The following is an 18,418-nucleotide window of genomic DNA, read 5'->3' on the forward strand; positions in this document are numbered from 1 at the left end:
TGCTCAGTGGGGAGCCTGCTTTTCCCTCTCCCCCTGCCCCTCCCCAGCTAGTGCTCTCTCTCTCTCAAATAAATAAAATCTTAAAAAAAAAAAACAAATTTCCAACTGCTCATTGATTAACAGAAAAATATATAGTGGATTTATTCCCCCCAGAACTGTGGAATATTATTAGAGGAAATGATAAAATAACCTTTTACATTTGCAAGTGCTAGGATAATAATTAAAAAGGTGTTAAAAATTATAAATCACTTCTGAATAATGAAACTTCCAAAGATATCAACTTTTATACATGACCTCAACAATTTTTATATCATTCTAAAGTTTCATCTATATAAAAATACCACTGGATAGAGTGTGGCTTCAATTATCTTTATGTCTTACTCATGTTAATAGTCTAAATGGCAGTTAGTAGGGGCATAGTAATTCTTCCATTGCTAGTTTAAAATGAGAAGTTTTGACTATTTGAGTAATTCAAGTGAGAATAGCTATTGCCAATTGCCATATCAGTGACAAAATTCCAGTATCACATCTATGGGTGTTTTTGAGTTTCTAAGCTTAGTGATCACATGTCTCTGATATCTCTTCCTCTACTGCTAATGTTTTGCTTTGTATTTTATCAGCCATTTTTAATTAATTAACTATTAACAGCTTTATTGAGGTATCTTTGACAAAACCCTGAATGAATAAAATATATCCTTTCCAAATTACTTAACCTCCATATTTGCCTTCCCCAATCCAACTTTTACCTTCTAGCAAAATTCTTTGTTTTTCTCCAATCTCAGAACCATAGCATTTGTTTCCTGATCAATTTTCCTCAACTTCTATTGCCTACGGGGTGAATTCCTAACTCAGTGTAGTATACCAAGCTCTTCATAATCTTTTCTCTGCCTTCTTTTGTAAACATTCTGCTATTATACCCAAGACATTTTCTTATCTGTGACTATGGATGGATCCTTTTTCAAATATGGCAAGCTTTCTCATGCCTTTTTGCATATGCTATTTCCTCTCTTCCCTCAAAATCCCTTCTCATCTTCTATGCTGACAATTACTATTCATATTTAAAAATCAAGCTTTCCTTGACACATATCTTCTGAACAACTTGTCTTCTGTGTGCCCGGAGCATTTCTTTCTATTTCACTGTGATAACACTTACTAAATTATACCATCTTAACATGTACCTAGCTCTTCAATGAGATAGCACTCTGCTGATGAGCAGAAATCCCATTATTCCTCTTTGCATCCTATCCACCAACAATGATCACAACAATGCCAGCACATAGTAGGTGCTCAACACCTACTATATATTTTCAGAGATTACTTTCTCTGAATTAAGTCAAAAGTTGCCTCGAAGGATTTTTAAAAAAGAAAATATAACTATTTTAGATTTTAGCATAAGCTTTAAAATTCCAAAGCTAACCACAATTTAGGACCCAAAGTGTTCTCACCAGGCCAACCTTTGGATAAGCTATCTCTTTCTCTGTAGTTGGCCTGATCTAGTTCATGCTGTCTGCTCTAATCCACTGTTTTCTTTTATGAGATATTTTCCTCTTCATCTCCAGCATCATAAACTATCCATTCCTGGAGGACTACCTCAAGAGTGTTTGAAAGGCACATCTCTCTTTCTCAACTTATTATTTTCAATAGTGTCCCAATATGAGATGTAATTTATCATTTTCTAATTATTGCATGTACACTTGCCTTTTTTTTTTCTTCTAAACAAACTCAGATGATCATTCAAGAATGACTTTTACTCTGTACTTGTTTGGGAAACCCTGTCCTGTAATCACATCACATCACACCTAAAATGAGCCAGACATGGAGATTTTCCCAAATAATTTTTGAAAGATTGGGTACTAAGGAAATGTATATCTCTTCACATAAAGAAAAAAAAAGCACTTTGAGAAATACTGAACAAAAGTTGTTTTGTTTTGTTTTTTTTCCCTGAACCAGTGTTATTGTTCTCCTTGAACAGGTCTATAAAGTTAAAAGAAAATAGATGATGATACTTAATTTTCATAAATATCTGAATTCTGATTCTATGCTTCTTGAACTTGCTCATTTTCTTATTGATAAAGTCTGCTTATAGGGAGTAGGTACAATTTATAGAATGGAATTTTCTGTTGCATAATCTGATAAACTATGGTTGCAATAGAAAAGTCTCACAGAAGCCTAAAATTAAATTTATAATAAGTATAAAGGGTTTCATGGGGATTGAGAATTCTTGAGTACTTTTCCATGAACCTAATATAGTCTTCACTGATAGCACACACAGAACATTTTTTATAAAATCACCATTTCTCTTTTCCATTATAGCCAGATTCAGCCAGATTTTCTTTAAGAAAAAAAAACTCAGAAAACTGTTCATGCTGATTTTGTCTTATATGTTAATCATATGTTTTTATCTTAATAAAAGGTTATCATACATATTTGCTCCCAAAAATAAACAAAAACAATATAAACAATATGTACATTTGCTTTTATTAGTGTAGATATTTTTAAATAAAGCTTTCTGGTTGCATAATGTGGATCACTGTGCCTCCTTAACTTGAGGTGCACAATGAACTTGATATCTGTGAGAATTAAAAGGAAAACCTAGATAATTATCTCAGCTCTGCCTCATACTTTGCTGTACAACCTTGAACAGATCATTTGACATTTCTATGTCTTTTCTTTTATGACAAGAGATAATGGTCCTCTAATACATTATTTACAGAAGTATTATAAGAATATAGCATTTGAATATAAGGAGATAACATGCAAACATTCTTATAAGATGTGAAATTAATGAATGCAAATTATAACCTAGACATCTCAACATCCTAAGTTTACCTAATTTTTAGAAACATAAAAGAAATAACTTAAAGATGAGTGTTTCAAACTTAATGTATTGAGGGTTGGTTTACATTTTAAAAGGCCTGTGATGAAGTCACAAATGAAGAGTCAGTTAGATGTAATTTGATCTCCTCTTGCCAGACTTGTCCAGTGCCAACACAGTCAATTCTAGACATACTCCCTGAGGGAGTAATTCCTCATTAATCATCATCAGTGAGTATTTATGAGGCCTACCTCTGAGAGTGGTGCCATAGCTGACAAATTTAGGGGGTTTGTTAATCTGTGACTCATTTGGTATAGGCAGGTGGTTGTTTCTGATGATGTCTTTATAAAAAAAAAATAGGCTTGTGAACTTGGGTTGTTAAGTTTACCTTTTCATAACCATCAAATGCTTGTTTTCCCAAAGGCAGTTGTCAAGGTTCCCTGCAGCAGAGGTATTCCTTTGCAAAGGGATCCAGAATTAACTAAGGTATTTCTCAGGATAATAGACTCAAAAATGCTGGTTTAGTTCCTTAAAGAAGATAATATTATAAATGATAAAAATATTTTGTGGGCAAGTTAATGCTCAAAGAGAGGATTATTTAGAATTCAGGTAAGCTATATGGGATACTCAGGTTAAAGGACAAAGGTCTGAAACCACTGCATATTTTTAGTACTTTTTCTGATCATTCAGAAAATGAACTCATAGATTCATTGTGTTTGTTAATTAGAAAAGAACAATTTGGTGGTAACTTATATTTGGTTTCATTTACACTTTTGTAATAGTAAAGCTGGAATCCTTCACATTTCCATTATTTGATATGGATGAATAGTGTGGTATAGGTATCACTTAATCATTGATATTAGACATAGAAGAGGATATTCATAGAACTAAACCAGCATTTTTGGGCCAATGATCCTGCAAAATACCTTAGTTAATTCTGTATCCCTTTCCAAATCACACAGTAGGTGATATATTTGCATCAAATCCAAAAGAAATGTGTGTGTGTGTGTGTGTGTGTGTGTGTATGTGTTACTTGAGTCCTCTAGGGAAAATTATTTTTTTAAGTAGAAGCCTTTATCAATCTACTTTACTCACCTTATATCTTCTGATAAGACACCTAATACTGGCCCAGGAATGTCTATTACTATGGTATTGGGGGAGGGACGCCTGTTTGGCTCAGCGGTTGAGCATCTGCCTTTAGCTCAGGGTGTGATCCCAGAGTTCCGGGATCGAGTCCCACATCAGGCTCCCTGCTTGGAGCCTGCGTCTCCCTCTGCCAGTGTCTCTGCCTCTCTCTCTCTCTCTCTCTCTCTCTCTCTCTCTCTCTCAGTGTGTCTCTCATGAATAAATAAAAAATATCTTTAAAAAAAAGAAATTAAAACTAGGATTACCATAGAATCCAGTAATTCCACTACTAGGAATTTACCCAAAGAAAATGAAAACAAATTTGAAAAGATATGTGCACCTCTTTGTTTATTGCAGAATTATTTATAACAGCCAAGGTACGGAAACAACCCAAGTCTTCATCATAGATGATAAAGATAGATGATAGATGATTGATAGATTGATAGATAGATGGATAGATAGATAGAGAATGGAATATTACTCAGTCATAAAAAGAATCAAATCTTGCCATTTGCAACAAGATAGATGGACCTAGAGGGTATAATGCTAAGTTAAATGAGTTAGAGAAAGACATATACCATATGATTTCACTCATATGTGGAATTTAAGAAACTAAACAAGTGAACAAAGAAAAAAGAGCCAAACAGAGGGGGAAAAAAAACCCTAGACTCTTAAATACAGAGGAAAAAAAACTGGTAGATACCAAAGGGGAGGTGGGAAGAAGAAAGGGTGAAATAAAGGGGATTAAGAGTATATGTATCTTGATGAGCACTAAGTAAACTATAGAATTGTTGAATCATTATATTGTACACCTGAAATGAATATAAAACTGTATGTTAATTGTACTTCAAAAAAAAAGAAAAATTAAAAGAATCCATAACTTTAAATGGATTCATAAGAGTATATAACCCAAAATTGTTTTAGAAGTTGGACTGGGATACCGGGTGGTGCAGTTGCTTAAGAGCCCAAATTTTAATTTCGGCTCAGGTCATTATCTCAGGGTCATAAGATCAAGCCCCGTATCAGGCTCCACACTGGGCATGGAGCCTATTTGGGATTCTCTCTCTCTCCCACTCCTTCTGCCTTCCTCCCACTCATGCTCACAAGCTCTCTCTTTCTCTCTCTAAAAAAAAAGTTAAAAAATTAAAAGTTGGACCAGCAAAATGACAAATGTGCATATGAAACGATTTGAATAATATGTATAGTGAAGAGACAGTTGATGAAAAGAATTAAACCAGAATTTCTTGAAGACCAATAATATGCCAGGAAATGTTTTAGGGAATTTCATATAGAAGGTCTCATTTAATCTTCTCATCAGTCCTGTGAGGCAGGTGTCACTAACATGGATTACACACGAGATAAATGAAGTTCAGAGATTAAAGAATTTTTCAGTAACAGTAGCTAAGCAACAGGGCAAATCTTGCTCAGAGTACATCATTCCAAATTTGGTGCTCAGTAACATAGCTACTGAGAACTAGAAAGAAAGGTGTTAGGAAAACAAAAATGTGAGAATACCCAGATATAGGATATCAAGTAGGACACAGTAACAAAGGCAGTTTTATGCAGCCCAAAGATTTGACAGGATGGATGCTCAGGGAATATTAAGGTAACAGAATCTAGCTGCAAATATTTTTAACAATGAGGCCAGAAAAACTTCAGAAATATTGAAATCTATTTATAAGTTAAAAATAATTTTCTTGATTATTAAAAAATCATCATTGAGATATTATTTTAAAACTTTTAATAATACTTTCATTCTTTCAGCCTACTTGGTGACAGGTACTACATCATATAGCAGTTTAAACAACTTCAATAAGATCTGTGTTATGATTGTGTCATATTTGAGCACTGAACACATTTAAGAAAATTATTACATGATATATGCAATGAACAATGTTGAAATACATGAACTATATCTTCAATTTATTGAATTGATATAAAAGAGAAAGTAGACCTATAAATAACTTCCCAGTGTAAGAGTAACAGTAATATTTGATAAGAACATCTTTATTATGTTAAATGCAGATTAACTGCTATATAAAAAAATATGAATACAAATGTAATTTCTATCATATGAGACACAGATATATATATTAACTTTTTAAAATTATTTTCAAAATGACATTTTTTCAGAGAGATAAGTTTGCCACCACTTAAATCTCTTTAACCAATATGAGTATCAGTAAAATCAAGAAAACTAGGCATTTTATGCTTTACAACATAATGCTCTGGAAAGTACACACCACCTGTGAAACATCTTGACCTGAAAAATTAAACCTGAATCTCATCAAATCATTAAATCTATAAATTTATAAGAAATATAGAAGGGCGGCCCAGGTGGTTCAGCAGTTTAGTGCCGCCTTCAGCCCAGGGCTTGATCCTGAAGACCTGGGATCGAGGCCCACATCAGGCTCCCTGCACAGAGCTGTCTCTGCCTCTCTCTCTGCCTCTCTCTCTCTCTCTCTCTCTCTCTCTCTCTGTCTCTTATGAATAAATAAATAAAATCGTAAAAAATATAGAAGACATATTAATAAGTTAAATGACAGCACAAAGAAGCAATGAGTCAAACCTCGAATGTAGGGCAAACAACCAAGTGGCCCCCAACAAACCAGTGAGATTAAATTAAAAAAAAAAAAACTAAAGAAATTGAAAAGGGAGGGGAAAGGGATAATTGTGATGGTATAAAAGACACTTAAGTAACAAAAAGCCCAACCAAATATACAGGACTTTTGGGATCGTGGCTTGAACAAGTAGCATTTCTTGAATATGAGAGTTCACATCTTTTGATAATTCTGAAAAAATCGTAGTCCTTATCACCTTATGTAATGCCTTTTCCATAATTTTTCTATTCTCTTCTGGAACTCTCCAGAATTCAACTGAAATGTGTCACTCTCTCCACCATGTCTATTAACTACCTCTAGGTCTTTACCATGTATTAATCTGTGTCCTGCATTGTGGCTAACTTTATTTTTATTTTCCAGTTTACTAATACTCTCTTTATGTATTTATGATCTCCTATTCAACCCATCAATAAAAATTTTATTGGGATGGCTGTATCTTATTATTTATAGAAATTCATTTTGGGTACTATTTTCTAATCTGCAATAGTGTGTTTGCTTTAGACTTTTCATTCTATGTTTTTAATTGTTTAGTTATCATTTACTTCCTAGCCTGTATCTGAACTTTTGTGGGGTTTAAGTTCATTTCTTGACATTGCTGACTCTGACATCTGCTATTTCATGACTTTCATAATTTAAGAAAATAAACTCACTTTCAGTGCCTCCTAATTGATAGGAACTCTATGTAGCTGAAGTTAAGGCCATGCATTCCAGAGAATGCATTTACTTTTGCTTAAGACCTGCATTGCAGTTTTGAGACCATACTTATTGTTCATTTGTCTACTTACGAATTCCTCTATTTTCAATAGTGTGTTATGGTATAGGACCTTCACTAGAAGTTCCTAGAGGTCACTCTATTTGCCTCCTATACCCAGATCAAGACAATTAAGATTCTTATTGTTAATCCTAGTAAGTAAGCAGATTTTTCACCCAGTGTATAGCTCTTTTGAGGTTTCTGCCTATTTTATGTCACATTTCTAGGTGACTGAGGCAGGAAGACTCTTGTTTTTCTCTATTTCATTGTTTATTAAAGATTATATGGTTCTAAGGCCACCTGAGTGGCTCAGTTGGTTAAGCATCCAACTCTTGATTTCAGCTCAGGTCATAATCTCAGGGTCATGAGATTGAGCCTCATGTTGGTCTCCATGCTGAGTGTGGAACCTGCTTAAGATTCTCTCTCTCTCTCCCTCTCCCTCTGCCTCCCCTCCTCCTGCTTCCATTCTCTATCTCTTAAAAAAATTATACAGCTTTTGTTATGATCTTCAAAATTAAAATTGCAAAAATCTACAAAGATTTAATAAATTATCAAAAAAGAATTTCAGGGTTATCAGTTTGAACATATAAAAATAAAGTACCATTTTCAAAATCTAGGAAATAGAGAAAGATAGGAAGAATAGGTTATATTTTCCATTATTGTCATATTATGGTGGCATTTAAGAGAGCTATAATCCATAGTTGTAACAAGTTGTTACATCTTGTTGATGTAACAAGAAGTTGACATGTCAATACATTATTCATAATTATATATATAACCCCCAAAAAGAAACTATATATGAAAAACTATTTAGAGGAGAGAGAATGGAAGGTAAAGGCTATTTGAGCTAATTCCAGAAATCATAGCAAATTAAAAGATAATATCTAAATCAGATAAACTCAGAAATAGTACTATAAGAATGTTCTCTTAAGACAAAATGAAACACTCCAGGAGCTGATAGGTGAAAATTGATGATCAGAGAAATACAAAGTGTTTGCTTTGAGGACTAGTGTTGGTGAAGGCAAAGAACTGTTGCTTCTTTAATTATAATCCTATATTTATTTTCTATTGCTGCTGTATTAAATTACTATATACTTTTTGGCTGAAAACAATACCTATTTATGACTTCACAGTTCTGCATGTCAGAAACCCACATAAAATAAGACTGGATTTCCTGTTCAGGATCTCACTGGACCAAAATCAAGTGTCCCAGGAGGCATAAGACTCTCATCTGGGATTTGGAGTCCTCTTTCAAGCTTACTGAAGAATTCATTTCCTTTTGGTTGTGGAACTGAATTTCTTGCTAGCTGTCAGCTGGGGGTTACCTTTAGCTTCTAGAGGCTACTCACATTATTTATCACATGGCCCCATCCATCTTCAAGCCAGCACATCAAATCCTTCATGTGTTTTGAATCTTTCTGACTTCCTCTTCTGCCACTAGCCAGAGAAAACTCTCTGCTTTATTTTATTTGACCAGGACATTTAATGAGATTTAGTCTCTTAACAAATTTTAAGTGTATAATATATCACTGTTTACTATAGGTACAATGTTGTACAGCAGATCTCTAGAACTTATTCATTTTTGTTTAACTGAAACTTTATGTGTATTGATTGGAACTCCTTATTTTCCCTTTCCCAAATCCTGGCAACTACCATTCCACCCTTTAATTCTATGGATTTGACTATTTTAGATACTTCATGTAATTGGAATCATGCAGTATTTGTTTTTCTTTAACCAATCATTTCACTGAGCATAATATCCTCCAGTTTCATCCATGTGGTTGCATATTAAAGTATTTCCTTCATTTTAAATATTGAATAGTGTTCCCTTGTATGATATACTACCTTTTATTTATCCATTCTTCTGGCAATGGACATTTAGGTTTGTCCACGTTTTCTCTGTTATGAATAGTGCTGCAATAAAAATAAGAGTTCTAATCTCTTCAGGATCCTGATTTCAATTATTTTGGGTGAATACTTAGAAGAGAGGCTTGATGGACTATATATTAGCTCTATTTTTAAAATTATTTGAGGAAACTCCATACTGTTGTCCATAAAAGCTGTACCATTTTTGCATTCTCACCAATAGTGCGCAGGTATTCCAACTTTCCCACATTTTTGTCAATCCTTCTCTTTTGTTTTTTTGATAACAGCATTTCCCTGATGATTAGTGATACTGAGCAGTTTTTACATACCTATTGGCCATTTCTATGTTTTCTTTGGTGACATGTCTACTCATATATATCCTTTGTTTAATTTTTAATCGTTTGTTTTGCTATTGAGTTCAAGAAGTTCCTTATATATTTTAGATATTAATCCCTTATCAAATATATTGTTTGCAAACATTTTCTATAGGGTGCCTTGTTTTTTTGTTGATGGTTACCTTTGCTGTACAGAGCCTTTTAGTTTTATGTAGTCCCAGTTGTTTACTTTTGCTTCTGTTGCTTGAGTCTTTGGTGTCATACACATGAAATCACTGCTAAAATTCCAATGGTATTTTTTTTACAGAAACGGAAAAAAATTCTACAATTCATATATAACCAAAAAGATCATCAATAGCTAAATAAATCTGAAGAAGCAACAAGTGGAAGGCCTCACATATCCAGATTTCAAAGGAGATTTCAAACTACTGTGATCAAAACAGTATGATATTGGCATAAAGACAGACATATAGAGCACTGGAATAGAAAGGAGATCCCAGAGATAAATCCTCACATGTACAGTCAACTGATCTTCAACAAGAATGCCAAAAAATACACAGTGAGAAAAGATAATCTCTCCAACAGACCATGCTGTGAAACCCGGGTGTCCACATGCAAAAGAGTGAAATTGGACCTTTATCCTACACCATACATAAAAACCAACTCAAAATAGACCTGAAGGCTTAAACCTTAGACTCCAAACTGTGTAACTCCTAGAAGAAAACAAACAGAAAAAGCTTCATGACATTGGTCTTAGCAATAAAAACTATCTGCTTTTAAAAAACGCATTTGATTTATTACACTCACCATGATAATTTCCCTTCTATTTATATATAAAGTAATACAATCATGGAAATAACACCAAAAGAGAGATCATAGGGGTCAAAATTCTGCCTATCACAAAATTTTCTACTATTATTTGATTTGGTATTTTAATAACAGATTACAAAAAAAAAAGAGTCAATGGAAAGGTAAGAAAGCAGAGCCAAAGAATGAATGTTTCGAAAAGACTGCAAGGAGAGGCAGTTAACCTGGGAGCCACCTAACTACCCCAGATGACTCTGGAACATTAACTATCTTGGTGTCTCTGAGATTATTTGCTTAATTTCATCGAATAAGAATCTTCTTTTCTTGGCATAAGTCTAAATATCTAGCTAACAGATAAGAGGGTTGGAAGGTAGGTAAGCTCTGTATTAATACATACATGCAAATTTTTAAATACCTTATTTAACAGATGAAGTGACAGAAAAATGGAGAATAAAGAAATAAAAGGGTCTTGTCAGAAGATGAAATAATGAAAGTTAAGAGTTTTCATGGGAGAAATCTATGGGATAAAACCACGTAGTTAGGATGTGATGATCATAATCTTGGATAGGTAATGTATCTTATTACCATGATCATGAAGTGAAGTTCGAGTTACAGCTCACTGGCATTGAGCAACTTAAGGATGGATTGTTGATTCAAACACTGAAATCAAGAAAGAACACATAGTAAGAAAAGGGATCTGGATGGAAGGGTATCATGGAAAAGCGAGTATTGATAGGAAGGGATGTGCACGTGGCAAAGATGATGACACTGGGGACTGTGAAGTAACTTTGTCCACATTATTTAAATACTGTAAGCCAAATAATCAAGGTACTCACAATTTTGCAAATGAAAAGTGCTTAGAGACTTTAAGTAAACTCACTAAAATTGCACATTTACTAAGCAACACATCTAGGGCTGCACAAAACCTTCTGATTACAAATCTCATAGAAAATCATCACCAATTCTATTTAAAAGCTCTTTTATCCTAGATGAGAACATAGGTAAGAGGAATAAAAGCTGAGAATCCTTTCTGGAAACATGAGAAAAGCAAACTATTCTAAAATAATGAGGCCCATACTATACATATTTTTTGTCTTTTAACTGAAAGCTGCCACAATTCACGCTTCTCTAATGAGGTGCAATGTCATTATGCCTGAAATAACTTTGGGTAATGAGATGACCTCCATTAATCCACTTATGAAAGAACCTGTTCATTAATTAGGCTGGACAGCACAAAAGCAAAAACAATGACACTCTTCATTCAGAGTGTCAGCCAGAATCTAATTAGAAACTAGTGGCTGAAAGGACTCAAATAGTTGCACTTACCCTGATACTGGCCTCAAGGTGCTCAGCCATGATGATAAGTCATTTCACTTGCGGGACGACTTAGTTGGGAAAAGCATAGCATAGGTGGTGAGGAAAGGAGGCAGATCACACATCAAAGTCAGGACAGCTTCCAAACAGCCTCCTTCAAACTCTCCATAGAGGATTAATAAGAAAGTAGAATAATCAGGTGCCTGGGTGGCTCAGGGATTGAGCATCTGCCATTGGCTCAGGTCATGTTCCCCGCTTCCTGGGTTCGAGTCCCATGTCAGGCTCCCTGCATGAGCCTGCTTCTCCCTCTTCCTATGTCTCTTTCTCTCTGTGTGTGTGTCTCTCATGAATAACTAAATATCTTTTTTTAAAAAAGGAAAGCAGAATAGCCAAATAATCACTTTACTTTTTTCTCTCTCTCAGCTCTTCTTTCACCCTCCTTTACACACCTCCACCACTACCATGCACACAGGATTCTAAAGCTGTTTACAAAATAAAATGCAAGAAGTACTATGGATGCTTATACTCTTATTTAGTGCTTCTTTTATTCCTTATAAATTCTGTATTGACAAAACACCTAATCTCAATCTCTTTTTCTCTCCTCTTCCTACTATTAAAAAAAGTTTACTCAAAATAACTTTCAGTGAACATTCATTCTTTGAAAATCCCAGAAAGGAAAAGTCTACTCTGAGGCAAGGGATAATTGTTGAGGAATTTTAGAGTTCAGTGAGCCCATTCATGTTCAAAAATAATATTTTGAGGAAAAAGCTTTTCAGTATTATCAATTATCTTTAAATAATTTTACATAAGTCAAATTGCCCCTTTCATAAAAATATGTTATATAATTTCTTTGCCTCTCAGCTCTCTATGGGCTCACATGTTCCTCATGATAGTGTTTCCTCAAGCATCTCATCTTTTCATCTTGAAATCACGAGGCAATACATTAGCTCCTAACCTATATCCCATTAGAAAATCTCTGTAAACTGAATCAGATAGTAGGTCTTATCAAGGAAATGAATTATTCTAAAACAATTTACTGCTTTGCAAAGAAATGTGGCATACAAGGGCATCCCTGGGCAGCTCAGCGGTTTAGCGCCTGCCTTCGGCCCAGGGAGTGATCCTGGAGCCTCGGGATCGAGTCCCACGTTAGGCTGCCTGCACGGAGCCTGCTTCTCCCTCTGCCTGTGTCTCTGCCCCTATCTCTGTGTCTTTCATTAATAAATAAATAAAATCTTTAAAAAAAAAAAAGAAAGAAATGTGGCATACAAAATATTTAACTTTACTCAAGATAAGTGTTTATTGAGTTAATAATGTAATGACTAAATTATGAATTTCATTATTGTTATGAATGAGAGATTTAACAACTCAAAGGAACACCCAGTGATCCTTTTTCCATGAGTAGTTTGGGCCAAGATCCTCATTGCTTAGAAAGTAGAAGGTCTCTCTTGCAAGTAGGGGTAGTAGAGGAAAGGTATATTATAAAAGGAAAGAGATTAACACTACTCAAAACATATAAGAAAAAGTTCTCCATAAAAACTGCCCAGAACAGGGTAAAAAGGATGAGAGAAAAATTTGCGAAGCAAAAACATAATGCTACATCTTAAAAAAAAAAAAAAAAAAAAAGCCTAGAAAAAAAACTTTATTTTCTCTATATTGTACTGGATTTGAAAAAAAAAAATACTGAGTTGGACAATCTATGAAGTTTTGCCTTCTCCACTCTTCCTGCTCAAATTCTTAACCAAGTTTCAACTCAATATTTACTACCGATAATGACATTACTCAGATGCATCCTCTGGTTGACACCTTTTCATAGATTAAGAGATTAAATTTGGGGGCTCCTTAAAGTTTACTTAATCCATTCTCTTTGTAAATAATGAACTTGAATCCTAGAGAGAGAAGTGACCAGGTCCAAGTTACATAGGCAAGAGGAGCCTGGTCCCCTCACTGTTCCTTTACCCTGCAGTGATTAGATCAGATCCTGTCTTTAATCTCTGGGCTTGCTCCAATGCAGCCTTATCCTGCGGTGATGTAACTGCTGATCTACCAATCATCTCTGTCACAGATTCTGTGTTCTTTGAAAGCATGGAATATCTCTAGACTCTTCATTTCCAGCTTACAAGCCAGGCATGGAAGGAGTATTCATTCATCGTATTCATTCATACTAATCCCATGTGAAATTTAAGCATACAGCCTCTATAATACTTTAGGAACTCAGCCTTACCTGAGTATTCCTATTCCTATTTATTTTTCTTGAATGGAGTCCTTCCCACCTCTTAAGTCCTCTCTCTCATCATGTCTTGCATGTTCTACATCAGCTACAATGATTTTGAATTAGCTCTTCTCAGCTCGATTTCACATTCCCTTCCATTGTTCATTATAGCTCCTAATATGCACTCACCAAATTCTCTTTTTATTTCTTCCTGGGCATACAACTAGCCTACTTTTCCCAGCCTTTCTTGCAATTACATAACTACATGATTGAGTTCTGGTCAATAAAGGGAGTGTGGAAGTGATACATGTCTCTTGCAGGCCTGGCCCCCTAACAGCATCCAGCATGATACTCCATGATGAATGCAGAAGATTCTGGATGATACAGATAATAGGGCCTTGCTATGAACGCTGTGAAAGGAACCTGACTCTCCAAGTTATTGGTCCTGGAAGAGACTTGCCTGAGAGAATCATTTAGCCAAGAACACTGTGCAGAACTAATGTATAAATGAGAAATCACTTTCATTGTCTTAATCTACTGAAATTCTGGTGTTTTTTATGACAGCAGTTAAACTACATGACTATGTGACATAAACTACATAAATTCAGGTTGTTCCTTCTTCCTAGAATGTCCATTCAAACCTTTCTACTTGACAAAGACTTCCTCAACTTTCAAGATTTACTCCAGGGTCTTCTACAATGAAATTTTCCTGACAATCCTTCCTTCCCCTTCCCACCTTCTTGCAATTCTATTGTATCCTCACTATATTCTTACTTCTGTCTCCCTCTGAAGCCAGGATTTGTAGAGCCCTGCACAAAGCAGAGTACCTAACCCATTTTAAGTATTCAGAAGATGTAGAATCCATTAATTAAAGAATGAATTCTTCCTATAATTTCTTTCCCCAATGCTCCTGAATTGGATTTATGAAAATTCCTTAGTTTCTTTTTTTCATTATTTTACTCCATACCTACTGCTTTTACACTTAGAATGCTCTTTTTATAGTCTTAGGGATGGACATAATTTATAATTGGAGGATATATACATTTGTTTTAAATTTTTTTCACAAAACTTTTCTTCCATTAAAACCTGAAATTCTACTCCTTAAAAGGCAAGGTACACAATACCAGTAATTCCTGGGGAGGTTTTCTCTTACCTTTGGTTATAAAAGTGTTCCAGAGTCTTAGATAATTTGAGAAGTCCTTTGTGCTTTCCAATGTGACCATTAAGTTGGTCATTACACAATCTTATTGGGACAACAAAGGACAGGGCTTCATTTCCCTTGCCCTCATACCCAATGAACTGAGGCCAGTGATACTAGGCCTGGCTTCTGACTGGGCATTAGGAAGAGAAAAATTTTTCACCTGGTTTCTGAATTTTTTCATTAAAGTTAGGCAACAGGAAAATAGTTTATTTTAGCAATTGGTTTTCCCACCACAAGCACACAATATTTACAAAATATTGATTGAAATATCAGGCTTACTGAAATTATTGTATAAGAAAATCATTTTACTCTAACTTTTATGCTTTATTAAAAATAGGAAAAATATAAGGTTAATTGCAGTGGGGGTAGGGGTTATAGCAACTCAAACGTTTTCTGGAAGCGAATTTAAACTAGTTAGCTGTCAGAAAATAAAAATGAATTACCTTTGGTCAAAAACAAGTTAAAGTAATTGTAAAACTATAATCCAGAGTGTCTAGTATTAAATTGTATATATTTGGAAAAGTCTAAGTGAAATAAAGCAATACTTGTTCTACCTATATATCCTCCTCAAGGCAGAGTGAGCATGAATTAATAAATAAGCAAACAAAAAGCAATACTGAGACTTGATTTTTGTGTAAAACTTACCATCTTCTGGTGCCCTATTTGACCAGTGTATTGTAAGTGATGGGATGCAAAAATAAATAATAGATCATTCCAGCTCACAGTGAATTACAAGGCTAACTTTAAAGATAAGAGATGCATACAGATACCTATATAAGAAGGTAGAAAGTGATACAATTGTAAAAAAGAGAAATCACAAGCTTATTATAAAATGATATGGAAACGATTCATCATCTCTGGATGAAAGGAATGAAATATGATGCTTCTTTTACCACTGCTGCATGCAGAATATATTGTTTTGCATTTACTGTGAAATCATTAAACTCATATTGCCTTATATCATTCACTTCTTTTGGAAATCAAATTTCTGATAGACATTATATATCCAGAGGGCACACATGGCATGTGAGTAAAAACCAATTTCCAAATTTGAAAATAAACACTACTTGCTATCTAATATTTTATTTATTTATTCATTCATTCATTCATTTATTTAATACATAGTTTTTAAATTGAAGTTCAATTTGCCAACATATAGTATAACACCCAGTGCTCATCCCATCAAGTGCCCTCCTCAATGCTTGTCCCCCAGTCACCACATCCCCCTGCCCCTCTCTCCTTCCACTATCCCTTGTTCATTTCTCAGGGTTAGGAGTCTCTCATGTTTTGTCACCCTCTTTAATAGTTTATTTAAATTCCAGTTAACATATAGTATAATATTAGCTTTGGGTATAGAATCCAGTGATTTATCAATTACATACAATACCCAGTGCTCATCACAAGTGCCCTCCTTACTACCCATCACCTATTTAACCCATCCTGCCACCCACCTCCCTTCCAGGAACCATCAGTTTGTTTTCTATTGTTAAGAGTCTGTTTCTTGGTTTGCCTCTCTTTTTCCCCCTCTATGTTCATTTGTTTCGTTTCTTAAATTCCTCATATGAGTGAAATTATAGGTTGTCTTTCTCTGACTTATTTTTCTTAGCATACTACTTTTTAACTCCATCCACAACATTTCAAGGCAAGATCTCATTCTTTTTTATGGCTAAGTAATATTCCATTACACACACAAACATGTGCATGCACACACAGAGAGCATATCTTCTTTATCCATTCATCAGTTGGTGGGCATTTGGGCTCTTCCCATAATTTGGCTATAAACATCAGAGTGCATGTATCCCATCAAATTAGTATTTTCTATCATTTGGATAAATACCTAATAGTACAATTGCTGGATCATAGGGTAATTCTATTTTTAACTTTTGAGGAATCTCCATACTGTTTTCTAGAGTTGCGGCACCAGTTTGTATTACCACCAACAGCACAAAAGGGTTCTCCTTTATCTGCATCCTTACCATTATGTGTGGTTTTCTGTGTTGTTTAGTTTTAGCCACCTGATTGGTATGAGGTGATATCTCATTCTAGTTTTCATTTGTATTTCACTTGTAATGAGTGATGTTGAGCATCTTATATGTCTCTTAGCCATCTGAATGTCTTCTTTGGACAATGTCTATTCATGTCTTCTTCACATTTTTTAACTGGATTATTTGTGTTTTTTTGGGGGGGTGTTGAGTTTTATACATTCTTCATAGATTTTGGATACTTTTTATCAGATATGTCATTTGCAAATATTCTCCATTAGTAGATTGCCTTTTAGATTTGTTGATTGTTTCCTTCACTGCAAAGAACCTTTTTATTTTGAAGTATTCCCAATAGTTTATTTTTGCTTTTGTTTCCCTGTCTCAGGAAATATATCTAGTAAGAAGTTGCTACCACTGATGTCAAAGAGGTTACTGTCTACCTTCTCTTCTAGGATTTTGATGGTTTCCTGTCTCACACTTGACTTCAATCCATTTTGAACTTATTTTTGTGTATGGTATAGGAAAGTGGTCCCATTCCATTCTTCTGCATGTTGCTATTTTTAAAAGTACATCCAACACTATTAATAATGAAATTGTATTCATTCTTACACACTAGCTTGAGTACCTTTCCACTAAGAAAACTCAATGATTGCAACCCATTTGTGCAATTTGGGTTTTTACTGCTTTCTTGAGCTACCAAAGAAACACATTCGTCGTAACATTAAAACAATATCGAAGTGTTTGAAATAAAAAGTAATATTTTACTACAATAGAAATTAATGGCTCTGAGGTATTAAACATGAAATACTCACATGAGAAGAGAGGCAGTGGCAGAATAAAAACTTACTTTTAAGCCTTTATCATATACACATATACATATACATAAGAATATATTATATAAGTATAATTATATGTATACATATGTAAGTATATATCAATTAAAATTTACCCACCTGAGGAAAAGATGAAAACAGAATAAAGAAAAAAAAGACCAGATCCTGAAACACCTGTAGGACACTAAGGAGCAAACCAACATTTGCCTAATAAATGTTCCAATAGGAGAGGACTCAAAAGGGCATAAATAATACTTGAAGAGATAATGACCTAAAGCTTCTCAAATTTAATGAAAAACATTAATTTACACATCCAAGAACTCAATCAAAATCAAGTAGTATAAACTCTAAAAACTCTACACCATAGTTAAACTGTTGAAAGACAAAGAAAGAATGGAAAGTAGCAAGAAAGCGATTTATCATGTACAAGGAATCTTTAAATTGAGTAAGAGCTGATTTCACATGGAAACCATAAAGACCAAAGGTATGAGATGATACATTGAAAGTGCTGAAAGAGACTATAAACCAAGAGTTCTATATAATAAAAACTATCCTTAAA

This window comes from Nyctereutes procyonoides, unplaced genomic scaffold (assembly GCF_905146905.1).
Source record: "Nyctereutes procyonoides isolate TBG_1078 unplaced genomic scaffold, NYPRO_anot_genome, whole genome shotgun sequence".
In the NCBI taxonomy this organism is placed as follows: Eukaryota; Metazoa; Chordata; class Mammalia; order Carnivora; family Canidae; genus Nyctereutes; species Nyctereutes procyonoides.